The following is a 14,942-nucleotide window of genomic DNA, read 5'->3' as shown; positions in this document are numbered from 1 at the left end:
ATGGACAAAGGACCCCAATATGTCCACGAATGCATGCTTGGCAAAGGAAATAAAATTTCGTCTCCCAAATAACTTATCTGGATCTACTAGTAAACATATCATTTTTGTTACAAAGCTATTTTTATATGATTAATATTTGCAATATTTTTAGTTGCTTTAAATGGTTAATATAAAATAGAAAATTAGAGAGCTTTTAATATATAATATATTCTCTATATCTGCCTAGAACATTATAAAAAAATACACTATGTACTAAAAAAATATTGCTAAATATTCCCATTTATAAAAAAAATATGTTTTCTTTCACACGTTTAGCTTTAAATAATTTTCTAATAAATATTAGTGTCCGTCTTTGTTATATAACTTGAACTATTTTTACAATGACTATTTACTTTGTTTTATCTTAGTTATTAAATGCTTGCTTGTATTTTGATTACCGATATCTATACGTACTCAAATAACAGTCCTTTACTTAGTGTAAGTGTTTCAGTATATGCAGACTCTAATTATCGAACGCTCAATTGCACTTTCGACAGTCATTGTATTTGTTCTATGCTTTAAAAAGATATGTTTTTGAAGCACAGGTTAATCCAGGAGAACCCACATTTACACATCATTCCACATTGACATCGAAGCGAAATATTCATGGCTATAAAGGGTTTCTCTATATATGGTGGGATCAGTAAGGCGAAGTGTATTAAGAGTTGCTAAAATCGCTATAAACTTACTGTGCTACAGATGTTACTGTACGATATAAACTGTTACTCTAGTAATATACAGAACAATTTCATATCGAAACAACATTGATCTATTTATTGCTCGTTACTAATTGATCTTATTTGTCTCGACACAATTGTAGAAAAGATAAAAAAGTTGTATAAAATGATAAAAGTTATTTTGACTAATATATAATATATTGTTTCAATATTTCTCAAAAAACTACTGGTTAATTAATTACTTAACTGCGATTAAGCGACAAGCACCTAATATATATTACGAATTTCATACCGTATATTTGTTTTAAAAGATTTCGATCAAATGTGTACAAATATACTGAAATTTTATGTAAGCTGAAAATAACTAAATATTCTGAAGCTCGAAATGGTTTTACTTTGAGAAAAAAAAAGCCATTTAGTAGAAATAAAGTCAAAAAAATATTTATATGGTCTTCCGTTCCGTTTCCAACTGTTCCATCCGCAATAAAATCCATGTGCAAAGACACAACAACAGATAAATCCCAACCAACAAGACAATAAACGGAATACGGGGGACATTTATCGGTTCCAAACTAACCCGTTATGCTTGCCAAGAATGTGCTGGAGGATCGGAAGACAAAGGTCTTAAAGTTAGCGGGAATTTTGACTTTCCAAAGCAACAGGCACTTATTGGTCGTTAGTTTATTTTCGGACGATGTAGTTATTTGTTGGACCGTGTCAAGGTGAGAAAAAATATGTATATTTAGTAGCGTTTGACGTTTTCTTTGTATGGCTTCTATTTTTATTCAGTTTACACGATGTAGTTGAAAAATACACAATATTATTTGGTGTCTTAATAATATCTTCTTCGTGTTGTATGTTTTGTGAAAATTAATTTTTTAATTAGAGTATTGTTATTGACACAATATTGTCTATCAATAAATTATCGACAACTGTTCCCTTTTGCAACACCGATTGACTGAAACCAGTGGTTTCATTGTGAAGAAATAACAAGTTATAAGTTATATAATGTGAAAGGATTTAGAAAACAAAAATGACTAATTTACTTTAAATATTATTTTATTTAATGGGAAGAAGAGGCTGTAGGGGTGTTCGTCGGGTCGGTTAGTCGGTGGAAATGTGTGGCTGCCGCTGCGATTATTTGTCAGAACACTCACTATTATTTTTGGAAGGAATTTGCACGAGAATTGAAAACACTGGTTGAAGAAATACTGTTTATTTCAATGTTAAATTATACATGTGGTCGACGGGAGAATTGAAAGGATATTAGGTTAGGTAGAGGAAGTACGGTAGCGCTGTGGAAGTGGTACTATTACAAGGGAATGGAGAAAATAAAAGAGAACGAGACGTCGTCGTGATGGTCTTTTATAGCCTGGAACCGCATGGTACCAACCCACCGGCATTGCTGCTAACCTTTAAACTTGCTGTAGGTGAATGCGTGACGGCCTAAAGGGTCATAGCGGTCGCTACAAAGTATGTAGCTTCCATGTATATGGATTACCAATATCTAGTATAGAAAATATGAGGAATGACTTAATCAACTAATGTTTTGCCATTTTCGTAGCTAAAACAGGCTTGCATCTCATGTGATTTTCTCAGTGTGTGTAGATACGAATCATCAAAGGTTAAATTGCAATTTAGGTAATTATGTTTGTTCTTTGCTTGAAAAGAGATCTGCTGCCGAACTACATAGGTTAGTTCAGGAGAACCATCGACCTCAAAGCCAAATATTTTTGGCGATAAAATCTTAGTGTATATATGGTAGGATACTAATCCCTAACTAAAGGGGTGGTGTATAAGGAGCCGCTAAAACCGAAATAAGCTATTATTACAGTTGTTGCTGATTTTAAAGAATATATTTATCACTCTCTTAATAGAATATTTTTATTTAGACCTTACATTAGATACGATTGGTAGAATCTTAATTTACCAATTCGCAGAGCAGTGTTCCTGGCCCTTTGTTATATCTTATGTATACAGCTGACCTACCGACCTCAAGAAACACTACTGTTGCAACATATGCTGACGATACAGCCTTTTTATAATCACACGAGGATCCAATATCAGCTACAAGAAACCTCCAACTTCATCTTAACAAAATCGAATTGTGGTTGTAAACGTGGCGTATCAAATCAAATGATACAAAATCTACCCATAGACATTCACCCTTTGTAGAAGAACATTTCCCTCAGTAAAATTGAATAATCATGAACTTCCGTAAGCAGATAACGTTAAATATCTGTTAACGTATTTTGATCGACGCTTGATATGGAAAAAATATATAGTGACAAAACGCAAACAACTTGGGCTTAAACTAAACCAAATGTATTGGCTGATAGGGCGTAAATCTAAATTATCATTAGATAATATGGTCAATGCTTAGGCCCATTTGGACCTATGGTATTTAACTGTGGGGCACAACTGGCAAATCTAACACAGATATCCTCCAGAGGTCCCAGAATAAAGTGTTGCGAGTCATCGTTCCATATTACGTGTCCAACAAACTGATTCAACTCGATATTCTCTTAGAACCCATAACGAGTGTGATTCAAAGAGTTAGTGCGAAGTACTCTGAAAGACTATTAGTGCATTCTAATGCACTCGCCAAACAGTTAAATGTGCCCGATGACAGTGAAGTGCGTTGGCTTTAATGCAAACTACCTTACGAACTGATTAATAGACACATAGAGTCAGATTTAATAATATCCAGAATAAGTTAGAATAGTCTTTAAAATTAGTTAGGATAAACTTTAATTAGAATAGTCTTTAAAATTAGTTAGGATAAACTTTAAAATAAGTTAGAATAGTATCTAGATTAAGATTGAATTTTAAGTTGTACAGCAGATCACTTACTGAAGTGACCTTCTACATGTTAAGGTAGTTATATTATATAATGGAACTCATATAATAATACTTATTGTCCACGGGCAGATTGTTGACTTTCTAAGAGATTAATAAAGTATAATTTACTAAGTAATTTGTTTAATAGTATATGATTAATTTACATATTTGTCAAAGGATTACGCCTTAGTCAAAAAAGCAGTAAACTTACAAAATACGCTTAAATAAATATACTTAAGTATATTAGTATGATTAAAGTTTATTAATTATTAAAACAGGACCGCCCATATAACACACATAATCTTCGGTCTCTATTTCTCGTAAAACGCCTCGCTGGCTTATCCCAATCGATCGAGCGAGGAACAAAAAGAGAATACATCAACATCGAGCTGACACACGTCATTCGCAATAATCGACAATTGATGTAAATTGAGAATACTCGACTGAATAGTTGGGAAGGGACCTGAAACGAGCCCAGATGAGCCCGGCTTCTAATTAATTAATCAACCGGTTCGATTCGTTAATTCGTATCTAGGAGGCCTTCCTTGCAAATTTAGGGAAATTTCTGCTAATGAATATTCACTCGAGCTGTCGGGTGACAGTTTTCATTCTTTCGTTTTGCGGCCGAAAACTTTCAGTGCGATCGGTATCTGGAAAATGATCGTCTTCACTGCATATATTCTGATCATTTGTTTACTTCATGAGAAAGATAGTTTACTTCAAAAAAATTTCCTATCTTTCTTGTAGCATAGCGATAGAGTATCTAAAGAACGATAGTGGTTCAGTTTCGCACTTCTTCGCCATTTTCATACGTAACTACGCTGAATGTGGCCTCAGAAAAATAACTTATTTTATTATTTGTTTTATTATATACCATCGTTTAAAACAACAAATGTATTGCAAATACCATCCTATAAGTTTATTACCAATAATATCGAAAGTTTTTGAGAAATTATACATAAAGGGATATAATAACATAATAGAAAGTAGAAAGATAATTTCAATACATTAATTTTGGTTTCTTAATAAGTCCGGGACTATATTTCAGGTACATAGACGTGAAAACAAAATAAATATGAACTTAAATATTAAATTATATTGTTCGGCTGAAATCCTCGACATATCTCAGGCTTTGGATAAAGTACAGCATACAAAGTTGCAGGTTAAATTAAAGAAACTCCTCTCTCATCCACATATTCACCTATTAAAGTCTTATCTCACATATAGACATTTCAACAATTGTAGTTGTCTAGTAATGACAATCAATCAAAATTAATTTGAAATGATTTATTTTATAGGTATAAATAATAATTAAGTACCTATCGTACATTTTGTCTGAAAGAATTACAAAGTAGTAGTATTTGTACTATTTATCTTGAGCAATATTACCTTAAATTATCAACAATATTGTAAAAGCATATATATTTTTAAGTTTTTTTTTAAATCCTTCTCGACTTTTGGGTGAAATAGGCGTTATTGGCGGTAACTTGATTTAATAATTATTAAAAAGAAGAAGTTGTCATGAGTGCTTTCAAAAATTTGAATTTTATGATTTATTAATAATTTGTAGATTTATGAAGAAAAGAAAAGTGAGAAAGCAGAGGACTAAAAGTATACGAAGATAAATTGAGTGGAAGACTTAAAGTGAATGTAGCCATAATGGGAGATTGTTGTAGATAAAAAAGTAATACATTTTTGTTCAATAATTTTAACTCTCTTTTAACTATGATAACTGGTATCTATAATCCATATGATTATTAGTAGTTAAGTCAAGTGAACACGCATGACTTGTTTAATTAACATCCCATATCATGTAAAGACAGCAAAATTAGCTCGATTAGTGTATAGCTTCAAGGTAAAAACATTTTATTTTAACAATAAGTGCCTAATTTGTATTGGAAAGTGGACGAAACTATTGTGTATTATGAATACAATTTTATCTTCATTATATTTATCTCAACCAGCCAAATCTTACTATGACTACATTTTCTGATGACACTGCGATATTTGTTGTTAGAGACAATAGCTAATAAGCAACCAGAAAATTGCACACCTCAAGTAATAATATAAAAAAGAGGAAACAAGTATGACGAATAAAGGTCAAAGAGAGTAAATCCGTGTATATAGAAGTCACCTATAACTAAACTGTTCATATGTTCATATATCAAGAAATATGAATAACATTGTTATCCAATGCAGCACACTTCTATATTCTATACACCAAATACCTTGGGATGAGTCCTAATGCAAAATTTCTTTTCAAGAAGCACATCAAAAAGGAATATGATTGAAAAAAAAATATATTGGTTATTTAGAAAAAAGTCTATATTTGCTGTAGCTAATAAGTTTCTTTAATAACTAAGTTATTAATACAGTTATGGACATGATTTGTGATAAACAATAGCAATATAATACAAGTATTTCAGAATAAAATATTGGGACCTATTGCGGATGCACTCAAATACTACAGAAATAGTTACGCAAACCGAAATATCGTAGAGGACATTAAGAAATTCGCAACAAAACATATAGAGATTCACCACTTTCTTCTAAAAACTAAAGGTGCTGCTACTCATGGACAATACTGAACAGGGGCACAGAATCAAGATAACCAAGCCGTGTGCCCTTGTGTAGTTTAGAGTGAGGTGCACTAAATATTAAAAACACTAAAAATTAAACTAAATAAGGACCGACTAAGCAAGTTTTCTTTTAACCATTGTGTTGTGTTAACGTCCAAATTTTCTTGTGGATAAATATACGCCACAAGAACGAACAGAAATAATAACAATATTTATATTATTATTATGTTGTATGTTGTAGCGGGACATATGTTACAATATTTATTGAAAATCAGTGAAACTCAGAATCACACAGTGAAAATTGCATCAAAAATCACAATCGTGCATTGCCTCACAAAACCACAATTTATGTTTACATGTTTACGTTTACATGCGAATTTTCGACTACACGGTACCACAGCAGACAGACCTCGTTGTTGAGGACTACGAACGTCTTGTAACGCTGAAAATGCAGCTCTGGTGCGCAATAGTATTGCAGAGTCTCCAGAAACGCCAATTCGGAGACGTGGTCCAAAAATTGCTACCAAGAGATCCTGATCAACCTGTTGAGTACAGTATGCACAGTATGCACTCCTAAGGTTGTCTGGTGAAATTGAAGATTTTTCGTCTGAATTGATAATGAGCGATGAAGCCCATTTTTTTCTCAGTGGCCACGTCAATAAACATATTGTCGGTTTTGCGGAACACAGAATCCTTATTAATTCATGAGACATCATTGTATTCACTAAAAACAACTGTATGTTGTGGTACTCATGCAGGAAACATCATTGGTTCCAATTTTTTTGAAAATGACCAAGGTGTTGCAGTTACTATTTCTGCTGAATGGTACCAAGACATGATTCGAAATTTTCTTGTACCTGAAATGGAAGTGCAAGGACTAGAGGTTTCAGGTGGTTTCAGCAAGATGGGGCCACAGCACACAGAGCTCATTCAACAATTCAATTATTGAATGACGTTTTTCCACGAAGACTAATTTCACGAAGTGGCGATTTAACATAGCCAGCCAGATCTCCGGATTTAATAGCACCAGACTTTTTTTATGGGGTTTCTAAAAATGAAAATTTATGTGAATAAGTCCAAAACGATGCAACATCTCAAAGATAATATTCGTCGTGAAATTGAAGAAATTTAGCCTAAGACCAAATAAACTTTTGTTGAAAATCAAACTTACTTATCTTTTCTTTGAGCAAAGTTATAGATAATCAAAATGGTAGCGGGACTTATGCACCACGTGGTATAAGTACCAAGTTTTAAATTACCGTAGAGACAGACTGTAAGTTAGTCCGCAACAACAGGAATAATATATTAATAAATATACAAATATATTTCTTTGTTTAAATCAGAAATGATATTAAAAAGCTTGTCTATTTATGTATATTTGATGGCGTAATAAATGTTTTAATACATCTTTTAGTTACTAAATTTATATATCTTATATTGTTTTCGGCTGCTTATTTAAATCAGATTTATGGGAAAAAGACATTTAAGATGGAAAATAAAGCAGATTATTATACATATAATCAATCCCTCTTCTTTTGAACTGGGTATTAATTCGATATACAATAAAAAGACGAAAAAAAAGCCCGCGACAGGACATAAAGTTACCAATCGTGGCGGTTGTTGCCTTTGACAGCGATATTGTAAAGCTCAGCCGCTGTGACTGGTTGTCATTAAATCGCTTTAAAAGCGCATAAAATTCCTCCGTCTTGGACTGTTAAGTGCCATCTGGTCGGCTCCCGAATAACGAGAGTAAACGTTTCACGAAACTGGGTACGATCTGGAGTAGTAGATGGTTTTGATGTTCGACCTGGGTGGGCAAGCGCAGAGAAAATTATAAATATTTAAAAACTGACTGAGAGAAAATGTTTAATCGGTTATAATGTGGAGTTGTTATTCAGAAAAAAAATAACTGAGTTCTTCTTGGTTTTGATTATATCGTTCATTGATTTACTAACATTCATATATTGTTTGGATTTTTTTGATTGATGTTCTATAATGAGCTTATATATTATTTTGATACTAAGGGGGCACATTAATAAGTCCATAACTGTTTGAATTTCCCGCTTTGTAATTTTAAATGCATCACTGATGAGATTTTAAACAATTTACGTTATTTAGATTGTGTTTGACAGCCATTGACAGAAGACAACCTCTCAAATTTTAACAAAAATGGGAGAAAGTGATTTTCGTGTACTGATTAAGCATTTTTCGCGAATAAAAGTATCACTATAGAAAGGGTTTGTAAAGACTATGGAAATTTGCACCATCAATTTCAAGGGTTACGAAGTGGTGAAGAAGTAGATTTTTGTTGTAGTTGTACCAGCATAAATGACACCCAAAAGAGGTCGTCTCGCTAGTAATCATCGATAAAATGCATACAGTAATATTGAACGATTGGAGAATAAAAGTATGTGTAGTGACTAAGGCTGTAGGCATCTCAACTGAGCTTGCACATCACATTATCCATAAATATTTTTATATAAAAAGTTATTCAATGTTAATTAATAATGCGAATGAGTTTAGCGCCATTTCCAAACATGGATACATCACGAAATACCAGATACCAAAAAACAATCAGTACAATCTAGTTCTTCAGGCGAACGTGCATCAAGGAAGAAGAATTTGTGAATCTCCGTCGGCCACAGTTTCTTGGATTTGAATAAAAAACGACCACATTTGCAGAGGAAAAAATTATTTTTCCATCAAGACAACTTACAGATGCACACTGTAGTAACTATGGCAAAAATTCATAAATTGGGCTACTAACTGCTATGCCATCTATCATATTCTCCAGATCTAGCTGTGTGTTAAGAGACTTGGGTCAAATGATCTAATACATACAAACGCCTATATAGAGGGACTTAAGCAAATCTATTATATGGAAGGAATAAAAAAAATTGGAAATATTCTTCACTAAAGACATTGACATGTTCTAAATTTTTTTTTTGCTTTTCTGATAAAAAATTACTTTCACTCAAAAAGTCACCGACTTATCAAACTGCTCTCGTATAATAAGTGGATAATAATATATCGGCTTATAAATCAATATTGAATAGAATTTAAAAAATTAAATTAAACTTCATGTTGAAACCCTTTGCCTGTTGAAGTCACTTACTTAGTAAAATCTTAATTATAAATTAATTTATTACTAATTTTTATTTATATTTGGATTAATTCACAAGCAAGACGAGTGCAAGAAAATACATCAATATGTATTCCTCAATTATAAAATTATAATAACTTATAGCTATAGTTTATACTAAATGTATGCACTTTATATAAGTTCATATGGTTTGGTTCGCTTCAATCTCCTGATATCCTGCGCGCTGCCCAGGATTTGTATTGCTTCTACGTTAGTATGATTTAGTAATCTTCTTTCATGTTTCAAGGCTAAATCTTAGATAGCTTCGCAAATCCATTTGATTTTCAGGTCATGGGGCAGTTCTTCGTTGGTTACATAGCGATAGGTATTGGTAATCAATCGAAGAACCTTGTTGGACATTTTGGATGATTAGTTAATTTGAATTTTTAGTTCAACCCTATATTTGCACCCCATAGGTCCAAATTGGCTTTATAATTGTGATTTTAGATCGATTTGATAATATATTCCAACTAACCAGTATAGTTGTTTTATTTTGGTTCTAATGTGCTTTGCTTTTTGTTTAACATGATGATAATTTTCGTGGAGGTGTGAAGAAAACATTTTCTCAGTGCATTGAAAATGGCTGTATTTGTACCAGGTAAATTATACTTGCGAAAAGTTTTACTTTTTTTACTTCAACTTGCAATAAAAGTCGACCGAAGATCATCGAATGCTGTATGAAGCTTATGGCAACCATACTCCATGAATTTCAACATGCGAATACCGGTTTCGACGTTTTAAAAGTGTTGATTTTGACACCAAAGACAAAGAGCATTCTGATAGAACTTATTTGATGTAACTATCAATGGTAATCGTATATACCAAGTAAAATTGATGCTTTTGAGCCGAGTCTTCTCCGAAAAGCGGCTGGAATACGAGCAAAAACACAGCAATATTATTGTCTAGCACGACAACGCTCGAAAACATGTAAAAAATCGGTAAAAACATACTTGGAAATATTAAAATTTGCTAAAGTTAATAAAGTGCTACCCGACCTGCCGTATTCTAGATATCTTGGTTCTTCTTATTACTACTTGATCGAACATATGAGGCGTGATCTGCGTGAACAGCGCTTCATATCTTATAAAACTATCAAAAAAGGATCGATTCGTGGAAAGGTTTAATAAATACATCGTTCTCTCAAGATGAAATCCGTAAATTAACCATATAACGAGAAAAAAATAACGGCTGTCGATGGACAACAACTGTAGGAATTTTATTGGGCGCAAATCCAAGTTATCATTAGATAACAAGGTATTGCTGTATGAGTCTATACTCAAGCCCATTTGGACATATGGAATCCAATTATGGGGTACCGCTAGCAAATCTAACATATCCATCATTCAACGGCTCTAAAATAAGGTGTTGCGTGCCATTGTTGATGCTCCGTAGTGTATTTCAAATAAAGTGATACAACGCGATATTCTTCTAGAACCTATAACGAGTGCTACGAAAGTACTTCGAAAGAGTGTCAGTGCATCCCAATGTACTCGCTAATCAACTAAATATGCGATGTGATACTGAAATGCGTAGACTAAAACGTTTAACACCACCTGATCTGATTACTGGACATATGTAGACTTTAGAATAAGCTTTAGAATAAGACTAATTAATTAAGAAAATATTTTATACAGAAGATTGCTTAATGAAGTGATTTTCTACATGCCATGTATATATAATATAGACAGAAGAAATATTTATTGCCAATAGGGCAGATTGTGGACTCACGAAGAATAAATAAAAAAAAAGGAATTTTATGGAGAAATCATAGTTCTCTAATAATGCACCATTAGAATTAGGAAACACCAATGCTTCGATAGATACCCAACCATTTCAAGTAGTGAGACCACCAAATGTGGACTGAAACTGGTCTGGGGACATTACAGAAATAATTTCCAGGTAAATATTATCTTTGTTTCAAATCCTGCATATTCCATAACTTATAGAGAATTGTCACATATTGTTGAACAACCCTTAAACAAGCCTGTTTTGAGAACTTTTTGAGTTGTTGAACTATGCAGAATTCAACAAATTTTGTTGACAAAGGTTCATTAATTTAGCAATACATCAAATAACGATTTTACGATAATGGTTAAGTGATAAACTGTAATGAATATTAGAGATAAAGTTTCAAGATTTCTATTGCAAATGTTAAATCGTTCCAGTTAAACACGTTCCAGTCTGGCAGCAACAAGGCTCATTTAAATTAAATGACGCTCCACATTTCCATATTATTTTACTAACTAAAAGTCGAACTTAAATTTATTACATCTTATATTAAGTAAATTTTTATATTAAGAATTTGAAAACGAAATATCTGACTAATATGAAGCATTTCTCAATCCGTCACCAGCTCTTAATTGACAAAACATTAAAGTTCTCAATATATTGAAACAATGAAATTCTATGGGCTTCTTATAAATTAACAAGGAATCAGAATAATTTAACTAACCATTGAACATTGAACATTGACCATATAACTATCCTGCTATGTAGAAGATCACTTCAGTAAGTGTACAACTTATATTCTAAATCTTATTCTAGATACTATTCCAACTTATTTTAAAGTACATCCTAACTTATTCTAAAGACTATTCTAACATATTCTAGAGATTATTAAATCTTACTCTATGTGTCTATTAATCAGTTCGTAAGATAGTTTTCGTTTGAGCCTACGCACTTCAGTGCCATCGCGCACATTTAACTGTTTGGCGAGTACTTTGGGATACACTAACAGTCTTTCAGAGTAATTCACACTAGCCCTTCAAATCACACCCGTTATGGGTTCTAAGGGAATATCTCGTAGAATCAGTTTGTTGGACACGTGATATGGGGCATCGACGATGACTCTCAACACTTTATTCTGGAACCTCTGGAGGATATTTATATTAGATTTGCTAGTAGTACCCCACAGTTCAATAACATAGGTCAAAATGGGGCTAAATATTGGCTTATACAGTAAAACCTTGTTATCTAATGCTAAGTTAAATTTAGATTTCCAGCCAATATACTGCGATTTGTCATTATATGTTTTATCCATGTCAAACGTCGATCGAAATGCATTCCCAGATATTTAACGTCGTTTGCTTGTGGAAGTTCATGATTATTCAATTTTACTGAGAGACATGCTGTTCTACAAAAGGTGAATGTCACATGGGTAGAATTTGTCTCATTTATTTTGATACGCCACGTTTACAATCGCAATTCGATTTTGTTAAGATGAAGTTGGAGGTTTCTTGTGGCTGATGTTGGATACTCGTGTGATGATTAAACCGCTGTAACGTCAGCATATGTTACAACAGTAGTGTTTCTTGAGGTGGGTAGGTCAGCTGTATACAATAGATATAACAATAGGCCAAGAACACAGCCCTGCGGATCACCCGACTATATCGGGTGTAGGTCAGTGTATTCGTAACCCTGTTCGACAATAAAATATCTGTCTGTAAAAACAGCTTGACATAAAAAGCTGGAATTTTATCGACCTAGAAACTGAGCTAGTTATACACACTAATTCGCTGATTCCCTTTAAAGAAGATCCCAGAACCAAGCCAAAATGAAGGAGTCTAGACTTGTCTGAACACTAAGTGATTCGGCGAGAACATGTTAATTGTAGTTATTTGTTAGTATGTTAAGGCAGAGTAAAATTTGTTGTAATTGTATACTAATTTTAATATATACATATTAATAATAAATAAGACTATTAATATAATGGAATAAATCAGAAAATAATTAATATAAAGTTAATAAACATTAACAGCTAAATAGAAACATGCAAATTGTTTAAAAATTACAAAAATTTAATTACAAAATTAATTTAATTATAAAATAAAAATATATCAATACGGAATCTCTTACTATGTTAGAGATAAATTAAAACTCTCCAGACTAGACCCCGTCTAAGTGAACAGCTCTAACCTTTTAAGGTTAAGTGTTAGGAATACTTATGCAAGTTCGGGGAATTTGCGAACAAACTATATGGAACGGAACTCTACGCTCTATCTCGCGCACAGGCCTGCGGTTTCTTAATGCTGCAGGAAAGCGAGGGTATATGATTTAGATGTTCTAAACAGATTTTGTGTACGTCATCTGATTTTAATACAATATTTATAATCTCGATTCGTGCCAATTCAGATATATACGCTTTGTTTTCGGTTTTAATTTATAATGAATGTATTATAATCTGAATATTATAGTGTCTTTTCTCACCTATTATTTTTTTACTTTAATAACTTTTCTTTCATATCAGAATTTTTTCAGGTCAGGGTCTATTTCAGGTTATACCTCACTTCAAACATATTCATAAAATTACGTATTTAAATGATGGTTTCATCCCTCAATAACATTACTGTGACAGTACAGATTGAATTGTATTTCAAATACAAACATACAAATTTATCCTCAAGAGTCTATGATGGATTTACTGTCATGTTCATTATAACTTCTTACAATAAATAAATAATGACAAAAATAAATCACCATACTGAAAACTTCAAATCTTCAACATGTTTGTATATATCCGAAATGCTCTAACCTTCTAACGCTATGCCATCGACAAATTCTTCCGATTCTTCAGTTCATCCCAGCGCTAATTTATTTGTCAGTACGGTGTGATACTGCATATGTTGTAGTTGCTTGCTACTGTCATCGACTATGCCCTCTTTTAACAACACTCAGTAACTCCTCGCATCCATTTTTGTTCTCATAAAACTTTTGAATCGTGTGAAAATTCTGAATTTCTAATCTCAAACATTGTTTGGTAACAATTTGCTTTAAAAACAGGAGAAAGACCATTTAAAATATGGTTATGTGACGGAGAAAACTATCATTAACACTTACATGGTCAAAAGAATGAAGCTGCAATTTAACGGGTCCTATATTTTGTATATTGCTTGACAAATCCAGAATTCCTGTAAATCACTGAGTGGATGTCATTGCGAATTTTTAATTGTTGTCATCTCATAGTATTCATACTATCAAATAAATTATTCTACTCAAAATAACTGGCAGTGTTCGAGCATGGTAATGTCTATTGAATTGGATTAGCACTATTAAATTGAATGGCCACTCAGCCATGTGTAATTTTTGCGGTTAGCAATGGTATTTAGTAGTTGTTTTAGCCATAGAGGTCTTATATATAATTTACCCTTTAATAATGTTGTATTATAATTAGACGTTGTAATAATATGTTGGAGGTGTGAGGTTCCCTAAGGTAGTAGCACTTTCTTTTTCTTTAAATTTGGCCGTTCTTCGGCGATCTAGTACTTCAAATGATCTAATAACGCTATGTAATAGTCGCCGTTGATGGTCCTTCCTTTTTCAAGGTAGTCAATGAAAATTATTCTATGCGCATCCCAAAATACAGACGCCATACCCTTGCCAGCCGACTGTTGCGTTTTCCCACGTTATGGAGCGGGTTCATCGTGTGCAGTGGACTCGGATGACTGTCGATTGGACTTCGGAGTGAAATGATGGAGCCATGTTTCATCCATTGTGACATATCGACGCAAAATCTCGACTTTATTACGCTTGATCATCTTCAAATGCTCCTTCCAATCCTCAACTCATCGTTGTTCTTGGTCAAAAGTGAGCTCGCGCGGCACCCGTTTTGCACAGAGCTTTCTCATACCAAAATATTCGTGAATGATGTGATGTACAAGTTTAGTT

The 14,942-nt window shown here is 32.9% G+C and overlaps 1 protein-coding gene across 2 annotated transcripts in view; it reads right to left on the bottom strand.

Annotated features, from left to right (window-relative positions):
- RunxA (RUNX family transcription factor Runt related A) overlaps positions 1 to 14,942 on the bottom strand; it is a 69,286-nt gene that overhangs the window by 13,170 nt on the left and 41,174 nt on the right. The window lies entirely within an intron of this gene.

This window comes from Rhynchophorus ferrugineus, unplaced genomic scaffold (assembly GCF_030347505.1).
Source record: "Rhynchophorus ferrugineus isolate W39M unplaced genomic scaffold, kcgeb_rfMv2 rfM1, whole genome shotgun sequence".
Taxonomy (NCBI): domain Eukaryota; kingdom Metazoa; phylum Arthropoda; class Insecta; order Coleoptera; family Curculionidae; genus Rhynchophorus; species Rhynchophorus ferrugineus.
Note: the sequence above shows the minus strand (reverse complement) of the source record. Positions and strands in the feature narration are given on the sequence as shown.